General features: G+C 49.6%; 1 protein-coding gene across 3 annotated transcripts in view; it reads left to right on the plus strand.

The window, feature by feature from the left end:
* Positions 1-565: 565 nt before the first annotated feature.
* Positions 566-10,537, plus strand: part of ZNF609 (zinc finger protein 609) — a 121,469-nt gene continuing 111,497 nt past the window's right edge. For all 3 annotated transcript variants that reach the window (XM_024213768.2, XM_024213770.2, XM_024213772.1), the window contains exon 1: positions 566-679. The gene's annotated coding sequence lies outside the window, so the exon portion shown is untranslated. The remainder of the gene's footprint in view (positions 680-10,537) is intronic.

Here is a 10,537-nt window from a genome sequence, read left to right on the forward strand (position 1 = left end):
CCTCCTCAGATTTGGGTGGGCCTGGATGCTAAGTGCATGGGCCAGCCCACCGGTGGCTATGCGCCTGGTCTGGATTTCCCTTTCCAGCTCAGCAGTGGTGTCCCCTATGTCTGTGTGGACGCTCTGATGCCCTTCCTGCTGAGGTTCATGCTTGTCAGAGGGTTTGTCCCTCTGCCTGTCTCTGAGGGTCTGGCTTCATGTGCTCTGGGTTTCCCTGCCCTGCGGGATCCCGATCTCTGGGGTGGATCCCGGTCTGGGTCAGTGTTCTGGGTTTGCCCCTCTGGGTCTGCTCGTCCTAGTTCTGTCTCCGTGCTCCCCGGCTGGGCCCTAGGGCTGGACCCGCGCCTCCGGCGGTCTGTGTGCACGGGGCATCCCGGCTCCGGGTTTTCCCTGCCTGGTGGTGGCGGCGGCGGCTCCGCGCGCCGGGTTTTCTCTCCGCCCGGCTCAGTGAGTCACGGCGGCTCCGGATCCGGACTCCGCGCTCCGGGTCCCCCGCCCCGTGCGCGCTGAGCCGAGCCCGGCGGCCGCTGAGAGCCCCCGGCCGGAGGCGCGGAGCGGCCTGCACTGAGCGCGGCGCGGCGGGATGGCGGCGGCCCCGGGCCCGTAGCCGGCGGCGCTGGGAGCCCGGCGGCTCCATGGAGGAGACTTAGTGGAGCGCCCGGGACGGGACCGGAGCCGGGTGAGTCCGGGATCAGCCGCAGGGCCTGGCGGGGGGAGGGGCTCCCGGAGTGTGACCCCCTCCCCCCCGTGAGTCGGTGGGGGGCGGCCCGGGAGTGTGACCTCCCTCCCCCCCCCCCCCCGGTGAGTCGGGGGGGGGCGGCCCGGGAGTGTGATCCCCCGGTGAGTCGGGGGAGGGGAGCGGCCCGGGAGTGTGACCCACCGGTGAGACGATGGGGGGAGGCCTTCCCTCCCCCCCCGGAATATGTCCTCTTGGAAGCTGTGGGGGGGGGCAGAGGGGGCTTAGGATCTCTCTCCCCTTGTGCCTGTTGTTGCTTGCAGGGCTCAGTGTGTTGGTGACTGTGCTGGGGGCAGCAGGGCCTGCGGGATCACAGGGGTGTGCTGGGCAGGGGGTGTAATGGGGTGCTAGGGTCTGAGGGGTCACAGAGGCGGGTGATGTGGGGCAAGGTTAGTGCTAAGGTGGGGAAGGGTGTGGGGGGCAGGACCAGGGCAAACAGGGAGGTGGCACAAGGACAGATCTTTAGATAGAGGCTGGGTGCTGTGTCCTGGCTGGATATGGGGCATGGGATGTTAAGCACCAAGTGTTAGGCATGTGGTCGCTCAGGCGGGCCGGAGAGAGTGCTGGAGCAGGTGGTTTAAGGGAACCTGGTAGAGGGAAGGGATGAGGGCAAAGCACAGACACAAGTGGCAGATTGGTTGGGAGAGTGATCTCAAATCCCAGCACTCAGGCCTCAGCGGAGTTCCCTTCCTCACCCGTGTCCTTCACCCCAATCCTCACGCTGCCAGGAATTAAGAACTTGGGGAAACAAGTGAAGTGTCCCTTGGGGAGGTTTGTGGTGTCCTGTGCCAGACTGCCTCCTGGCAGGCTCCTTCCTAGCCTCCGGGCATTGTGCTGGCACCGCGGCTTTCTTCATTTCCTTTATTTGCAATGTGGGTTCGATCACTGTGCTTTCTGATGACTGATTACCTTCTCTCCCCTTGGGCCTGTGCCTGATGAGGAGGAAGAACATCTGACCCGTGTGTGTGTGTTGTAGGGGTGTGTGAGGAAGAGACAGGCAGCAGCCCACAGCAGTTTTACGTCCCCAGTGTTGGGCTCGCAGAGGGGAAAAGGACAGAGCCCTTCTGGGGGATTTTCTCAGCACAAATCACAGAGAATTAAATCCTCCAACAGACTCTTCACTGAAATGCAAACAGTCAATGTGGGAAGAAATCTTGCCTCTCCGAACACTGTTTCTCATGGGTGCCAGAGGCAGTGGCATCTGTGGGTCACAATCCTAGGCAAGGCACTTCAGATCACCTTAATTAAAGGCGGGTTTGATCGTGTTTCTTGATCCTCTGCTATCACTGCTTGGCTGTTCAGAGAAGTGCTACTATCTATCCTTGGAGCCCTGGTGCTGTTGTTACTAAGCCTGCCCCCTCCTGCTGGGCCACAGGATCAGCTTGCCCTGCATGGTCTCCATCTGGATGGGGGCAGGAGAATGCTGTGAGTGGTAGGTGCCTAGAATTGGACTGAGAGGGTGAATCTATTTGACTTCAGTTGTCTTCTCTCTTTTTCTGGAATGGGGCAGGGCCCCGAAGGGAGCATGGTCCCTGGCCGGAGGAAGAGTTGGGATTGGAATGTAACCCGTGCAAGGTTTATCTGGTGCCGGCTCCCCAAGAGGGGGTTATTTTCATTCCTTGATTACAGGAGAAATGGCAAATGTCTCTGGGTGACATCAGTTTGGGCTGTGGTGAGGAACAAACTGGCTGTGCTGGGAGCCCACAGTAATTGGTCTGATTTTATCTGAGTGAAGCAGAGGGGATAAATTTCAGGTTTCAGAGTAGCAGCCGTGTTAGTCTGTATCCGCAAAAAGAACAGGAGTACTTGTGGCACCTTAGAGACTAACAAATTTATTAGAGCATAAGCTTTCGTGGGCTACAACCCACTTCTTCGGATGCATATTGAGTGAAACATATCGAGGCGATATATATACACACATACAGAGAGCATGAACAGGTGGGAGGGGATAAAGCCGCTCTCTCTTGCCTGCAGATTGTATGCACAGGGAAGGTCACGGGTTCAAGTCTTGTCTGTGAGACTTGGCTCTGCTCCGTCTGGGGAGCCTCCCAGCAGGCCATTTTGTCCCTGTACCAGGCAGGCCATTGCCACTGATTGAGAGGTTGTACACAGATTTTTTTTTTTTTTGCAAGGGACAATGAACATCTCATGGGCACATTCCCTCCCCACCCCTCCCCCCAGAAGAGTAAGGATGCCAGTGTCTGTGCTGAATCATCTGCTCTGCACAGCTGGCCATTGTGTGGCCAGCCCTGCAATGGGAACAGAGCACTGTGGGGAACAGGAGATTCCCTTCCATAGTCTTGCCTGTCTGGATGTATTTACGTAAACCTGTTTCCATGCTCTGTGGAGTGACTCTGGCACAGGGTTATTCTGCATGTTCTCTTTGTTGGCTCACAGTGCTTGGAAAATCCAATCCGCTTATTTATTGATTAGCTTTCTTATAGTGTGATTTACAAGCAAAATGTTACCTGCTTCGGAATGAGAGCATTTTCATAAAAGTGATGTTTTAACATTTTCTCCCCCCTTCCATCCTCAGACATTCATTTGCCTCCCAAATCTCTGTGGTTGGGTATAAGATGTGGGAAGTGACCCATGTACACCCTTGAAATACTACCACCTCTGGGGTGGGAAACGACAGCTGTTTAGGATTGCACAACATTGCTTTCCAACAGTTTAGGACAAGAATGCTGCATCAGTTAAAACCACCAGAGGAAATCAGCAGGCGGGCTGTAATGACCTGAACTGGAGTTTAGCCAGGACACATCGGGAATATCCCAAGCTGGATACTTTCTGTTGTTTGTTTGCATCTTGGAGACACATCTTTCTGTGACTGTTATTTGAACTGCTCCTTATTCAGTCTTACATGCTATATGTATGAGCATGCATAGACATGTCTATATTACACATGTGCACCTTCGTATTGCTCTTTCATTCATTTAGGAAATAAACACTGCTCTTTGCAGGTGGTGTCATGGGATGGGACCTGTGCCGCTGTTTGGATTAATGTCCCAGACAAGGGCAGCAGCAGTTGTGAATATAGCAAAAGGGACCGCTCCTCCTCTAGTGGGATCACGGGGTAGCAGGTCCCCTCAGGCTTCCCCCAGCCTGAATATTGGATGTGTGTGTGATGCACTCATTTTCCTATACTTCCTGGCTCCTGGGAGAAACCCACTCTGTCTTTGATGTATTTATTGCTCTTCGATCATTAATCTACCTAAAAATACATTTTTTTAAATGAAAGAATAGGCAGAAATAGCTAGTAGTGAAGTATAAACAGCCAGTAGTCTAGCCTAAGAAATCCCACTGCGTGAGAGCCACCAAACAGGCAACAAAGTGAATGCAATAAATGAACGTTGAGAGGTAAGGGCCAGTGTTCATTAAGAATCTGATTTATTCTCTCTCTGTGCATCTCTCTTCAGGGTGAGGGGTGATAGCAACATATTGGAGTATGCTGTCTAACCAGTACACTGGAAATTTTAACTGGACGCTGTTGAGATAGGTCAAATTTAATTTGGCCCAGCTTGGCCCAAGCTTTGCTTGCAGTGTCCAAGTTGCTTTTGACAAAATTCTCTACATGTTGCAGTGCTATTTTCCCTTTTAATACCCCCTCCCTCCTGAAAACCTACCACTAAGGCAGTACATACTTATGGGCAACCCTGCAATAACTGAGCTCTGTTGTTGGGCTGGTGTGGAGTCGTATGTTGTGTTACTCATTGGTGAGTGATACAGGTCTGACAGCTAAGAATGGGATTCTTTCCCTACGTGTAGAGTGGAGACAGGTCTCCTGGGGTGATCTGAGGCTGTAGTTGTGTGTTTTGGGTTCAGTTGGTGTGTGTAACTGTGATACACCCAGCGTTCATTGGCTTTGGGCTGCCCACTGTGCTTCTGAGCAAATGTTCATCAGGGAACCAGACAGAGCTGAGCCAATTTATGTCTCTTTTGACCTTGCACTTTGGCAGACTTGAGCCAGGATTTCTGTAAATTCTTCAGGGCAGGGACTATGTCTCTTTGTGTGTTTGCACAGTGCCTAGCACAATGGGTCTCTGATGCTGATTGGGGCCTCTGGGCACTAGTGTAATAGGAATATTAAATACACTGTATTAAGTCTTTGTCCCTCTGCTACTGAGTGTTATGTAAATAGGATGGTATTTATGGTTCCAGGTGCACTGTTTCTGGGATGCAACACATGGAGTGTGTGCACAGTTGCTTCCTTTAAGGCTTTTATGCCCCCGTCCTCATTGTGGTTGGATTATCTGGCATTAGAAACAGCCCTGCCCAGAGAAAATTGTGGGCACATGTTTACACTGCGCAGATCACATGCCTGTTCAGTGACAAAGGGAGGTGAGGCCTGCTGGTGAGGGTTTCGCAGGGAGCAGTTGCTTGTACACACAGAAACACCCACTTTGGCTGACCTGCAGAGCGGTGGTGCCAGAGGCCTGGGGCAGAGCAAGGTGAATGCTTGGCTGCAGTGGAGTGTATTCCGCTGAAATCCTTACACAGAAAATCCGTGTGGGGCTGTTGTCCCTAGTTTGGCTGATCAGTGTTTCTTTTATAAATTTGTAGATTACATGGGAACTCCCTGATCAAGGGGAGGTTTCAGGCATCTCTTTGGAAGATTCACTGGAAGATATGGACCGATGTTTTCCTAACCTTTGATCCATTCCTCCACTTCCATGTTTAGTGCTCCTAAGAGCTTGTTCCTACAAATGCAGCCAAGTTCCCATCTACTGCTCTCCTCTTATTCCCACAGATGCATGTAGGGTCAGGAGCCCTGGCTTCCCACTCTTGTGCCTTTACCATTAGGCCATCGTTGTAGTGTATAGCCTTCCTGTTTTACTGATATGTTTATGCACATTTAATGTAGATATCTAAGTATCATGCTGCTTGCATGTCTAGAAAGGAGTACACATTGCAAAACCTAAAGCAGTGTTAAGGTTTCAGATCTGAACACAAAGGAGCCAGGAAGTTCAGTTGCCAAAAGCAAAGTTAACTCAGCTGCATGCATGTACTGTATATTATGTTCTGCACCCAAGTCTAAGCAATAGTTGAAAATAGTATTTGTGGATGAGTCAAGGTTCATGCCTGAGAATCTTGACTTTTGTGTTTTAAATTGGTAAGTTTTTTGCATTTTATTTCCTTCTTTTATTTGGGGAAAAAAACTGCAAAGGACTCTCTTTGTGCCTTCCCTGCCCACAGCACGGTAGAGATGTGGAATGATTTTGCAACATCAGATGTTAAATACAACCACTGGTGTATATTATTCTATCTGGGCCAATACATCTGTGCTGTTAAGTGGCTGGAAACTTTAATACATTTTATACAGTGCTTTTGTCACCTCTAACTTTGTAATTTAGTTATTTTGTCTTTGTGTGCACACAGCGAAGTGGTTCTTACTGAAAACTGACCACCTGTGCCGCATGAGTGTGTGTAATGTGTTTTATCTTTTTTGTTTATAAAAATGAGATGATATCCTGCTTGGTTAATTTAGGACTATGGAAGGATTTTATGCAAAACTACCTCAGAATCTTATTTCTGTGATGAGACAAAAAGAATAGGCACTTTTAATCTTACAAGAACAGACCTTTGCGAACTTTCAAATGAATGAAAATAGGGCATTACATAGTGCTACTGTGAATACCGCTGTAGAGTAGAACTTCGCTAATCTGCACAAGAATTGTTGGTCTCTCCCCAAAGATTTAGTAGCAAATGCTGTAGTGAGATTTCTTGTTAGCAAGATTTCATTATTTTTGCAAAACCTAACATAGAACCTTTCCTAGCATTTGCAGTATCACCACAAGTAATTAAAACGGAACTACAGCTAACAAAATAAATGAGCAAAGTACATTTCAATGCATTATTCTTGCTTTTTATTGTATTCCTTTATGTACTTGCTAATTCACAAAATTGTGTAATTTTCAATGGGTCATTAGTGTGAATTAGCCAGAGTCTGATGTATATCATGGCTTTTCAAATGTGCTTTATTAATCTGTAAAATACACCTATTTATTATCCCTCCCTAAAAAAATCGCTGAAGGGGTTTTGTCGTCTAGTATTCCCTGCACTCGGATTTGTTCCTGCATGTCCGTAGACCTCGCCTTGCAGTCTGATTGGCCTCTCCCAAACTGCTCCTGGGCTGACGCTTGACAGCAAGAGAGATCATGAGTGCAGGTAATATACATTCTACTCCTGCAGATGAAGCCCTTGCTAGCTTTAGCCAAGGTGCACTAATTGGTTATTGAATTAGGGGAATTAAGGGTATTAATAGATGAAGTGGCAGCCCCTTCATTTTTGGAATCAGAGACATTTTCCTCTTCTGCTAAAGCATTTGAGGCTGCCAGTGCCAAGCATTTGTGGTCTCCCGAAGGAGGCCTAGAATTCTGCGTGTCTGCTAGATTGAAAGGCCTGTGAGCAAGACAGGCAATCCTGTGACCTATTGGGAGGGGCAGGCCATCAGGGCAGTGGAGAGGTCACTCCCAGGGCAGTCTGGGGCTCTTTGCGCTGCACTGTACCTGGCCTGTGCTACTTGACTCCCGGATGTTGGGATCAAACAGAATCGTGGCTGGAAGCCATTGCTTTGCCGGTCACATGACTCATTTTGATCAATCCAGTTATTTTCCCTGAATTTGGTGATGAGCTTTTGAAGTTAGAAACAAACTTCCCCTGTCATGTTTCCCTTCCCGCCAGTTGGTGGTGTGAGCGCCAGTGCTGACTCCAAGCTGCTTTCTCCCTGAATGTGGTGCTCACTGAGGCATGCTTGCTTTATCCTTGGCCCTCCCTTCCCCCACCCCCGCTGGAGTCATCTGCTTGGGGAACAACTCCACTAGCCACTTGGAAACACTCTAATTACTGCAGCAATTATAATCACTGCCCAGATCTACCTCCCCCACCCCTTCTGTCTTCCTTCCCCCTCCTCTCCCTCAGGCAGCAGGAGCTGAACTGGAATCTCAGAGCACAGCCAGCTTGAAGCAAGCCCTAGATCTTGCCAAGGCGACTGGAGCTGACAAGGCTGGTTTTTCATGGTAATTTTGCTATTTGCCTGAAGAATCCCATAAATTAAAGGTGAGAAGAGCCTATTCAGTTACACCCAGTTCGTCCCCTCCCTGCTCCAGTACCAGCCAGGGCAAAGTTGAACTGTAAAGTATGTGAATCCTTAAATTATAGTATTTGTTTGTCCAGATGTTTTGATGGCAATAGATGAGCAGGGAAAAACTGAAGAGCTCTTTCTCCCAGTACATTGCCAGCTTCAGCACTGTCACTTGTGCCCATTGGCTTCATGTGGCCTTTTATTATCTCTCTGGAGCTTTTGGTTCCCCCATCCACTTGCTTGGGATTATGGGGATCCCCTCTTATCCCATTTATCACACTTCCCTTTCTTGTTGGCTTGTGACTCTTTCAAACAGTGCAACTAGATTGATTTTAAATCAATGTAGTTACACCAGTTCAGTTTTTCTACCAGACATTCTGTCTGTGTGAGAGAGAATGAAAAGCAAGTCTTGTCCCATATGTGCCTCTCAAATACTTCACTGATACACAACTGCCCGGTGCCAGTTGAGCGAATTTGCCCAAATTTGGCTTGTTTGTTAGATGTCGTTCAGGCTGAGTCCATAATGCAGCTCTTAACAGTGGCTTTGTAACCAGGTAGAGGGCATTTGAGCTAAAAATATGTTATATGTTACAGACAGCTTAGCGAGCAGGTTTTCATGACACAATGGTACAACGCCTGAACCCTGTCTACACTAGTGCATCTGCACTATTGCTGGCAGTTACTGTAATATGGGTACTAAATTTTCTAGTATAGAGTCAGTCACCGTAACTGGTTACAAGTTAACATTGTCTAGTTTGTGTTCACATAGCAGCTTTTGTGCTGCCATAGTTGTATGTGTGTGTCTGCACCTACCACGCTATCTAACTCTGCTTCTATCAGTGTGTGTTGGGAAAACCTGGGCAGCCATCCCATTGTGGTTGGGCAGAGGATAGAGTACCTGGAGGCGGCGCACACAAAGTACCCTGGGGGCTATCCCAGTGGTTCTCAACCAGGGGTCCAGGGCCCCCTTGCTGCGAGCAGCTTTCAGGGAGTCCGCCAGAGTAAACCAGAGAGCAGGGCTGATGTTAGACTCGCTGGGGCCCAGGGCAGAAAGCTGAAGCCCGAGCCCCGCCGCCCGAGGCAGAAAGCCAAAGCCTGAGTAACTTAGCTTCGCGGAGCCCCTGGTAGCATGGGGCCCTGGGCAATTGCCCTGTTTCCTACCCCCTAGCACTGAGTCTGGCTTTTCATCTACTGGATATGCAGAAAACCAGTTGTTGTGGGCAATGAAATTTTTATAGCATGTTGGGGCTGAGGGAGCTCAGGAAAAAATGTTGAGAACCTCTGGGCTGCCCCATTGTGCTTGTGTGGGGATAGAGTGCTCAGAGGGCGGCCACGCAGAGCAGCATTTGGGCAGTGCACTTGGGGTATTTTCCTGGTTCTCTTTGTTAGAAAGGAGGACCAGCCAAATGAGGTACAGAGGACAGGCATGGGAAGAGGACACTGGTCTACATGGAAAAACAGAGTACTTGTAACAGCCTAGGCTCTGGCTAGGGCTGCCATGACGACTGACAAGGTGTTAGCCATCAGGTGTGCAGACACAATATTTAGAGTACAGCCATAGTGTGGGTTGGGTGTTGGATTTAAGAACCAAGACCTGTGGGAAGGAAACTGGCTCAGTAGTTCTGCACCCTGAAAACCTTTTCGTCCATGGTCATTGGGCTTCTCTGTGGGGTTTCTTTGTTTGAGCTAAGGCCTAGAGGCATTGCAGGGGGTTGTGGGGGCAGGGGAAGTTTGTGTTTTAGCTTCATTGCAGCTTTGGGGCTTTGAACCTCGGGGCTGCTCTTAAAGTGCTTTACTATGTTAAACTGTCAGGGACGTTAAAAGTCTGGCAAAATTCACTGCAGGACATTTGGGCCAGTGTAAAATTTCTCCCAGATGAGGAGGCAGTGCCCTGCCAGAGGCCATGTTGTCTAGAGGTATGGTCACCTGCAGTCTATGACCACTTGCTCCTGACTGGCCTCAGTAATCCTCCCAGCTCCCTCTGAGGTTGAGAGCTATCGCTCATCTCTGTTTGACAGGCAGGAAAACTGAGGCCTGAAAAGGGAAGTGACTTTTCCAGGGTGACAGACTAGTGACTGTCAGAATGAGGTTAGATCACAGCTCTCCTGTGTACTATGTCTGCTGGATCCACCTCTAGCTCACACTGCTGGTTAGCCTGTGTGGCTCTCCCACTGCAAAAGGGAGCTATTAATACAGTACCTACTGACCTTGGTTGCAGGCATGCCCTTGGCCCTCTTGTTTAATGCTAAGCTGACACTAGGTGTCTTGTTTGTTGGCTTGGGGTATCTGCACATGGGAAGCACAGGTCACATCACAACAGGAAAGGACCAGTTGTCTTGCCATGGATACTAGTGAGCCAGCGTTAGTGGAGAGGGTCAGTATTGCAGCAGCATCCAGCATGAGGTTCCCCAAAATCCCACCCTGCATTGCACAAGGTGAAGGGCGGACCGTCTCTTGTGTCTCCCCTGACGCTAGGGCCAGTGAGCTGCATGCAGTTTGGGGTTGCTTTGGAGGCACTCTGGGTTGGATTAGGCGTGGGCCCAGCAGTCCAGAGACTTCTGTTCTGGTTTTGATGCTGGCTTGCAATGTGACATAGGGCATGTCACTTAACCTCTGTGCGTGCATGTCTTCCTAGCTGTAAACTGATGACAGTATTTACCAGTGTGGGGTGGTCTGCGGGCAGTAAGCAGTTAGCGTTTGAACAGCATTTTGGAAAT

The sequence above is a fragment of the Terrapene carolina genome, unplaced genomic scaffold (genome assembly GCF_002925995.2).
Source record: "Terrapene carolina triunguis isolate 2854851 unplaced genomic scaffold, T_m_triunguis-2.0 Scaffold67, whole genome shotgun sequence".
In the NCBI taxonomy this organism is placed as follows: Eukaryota; Metazoa; Chordata; order Testudines; family Emydidae; genus Terrapene; species Terrapene triunguis.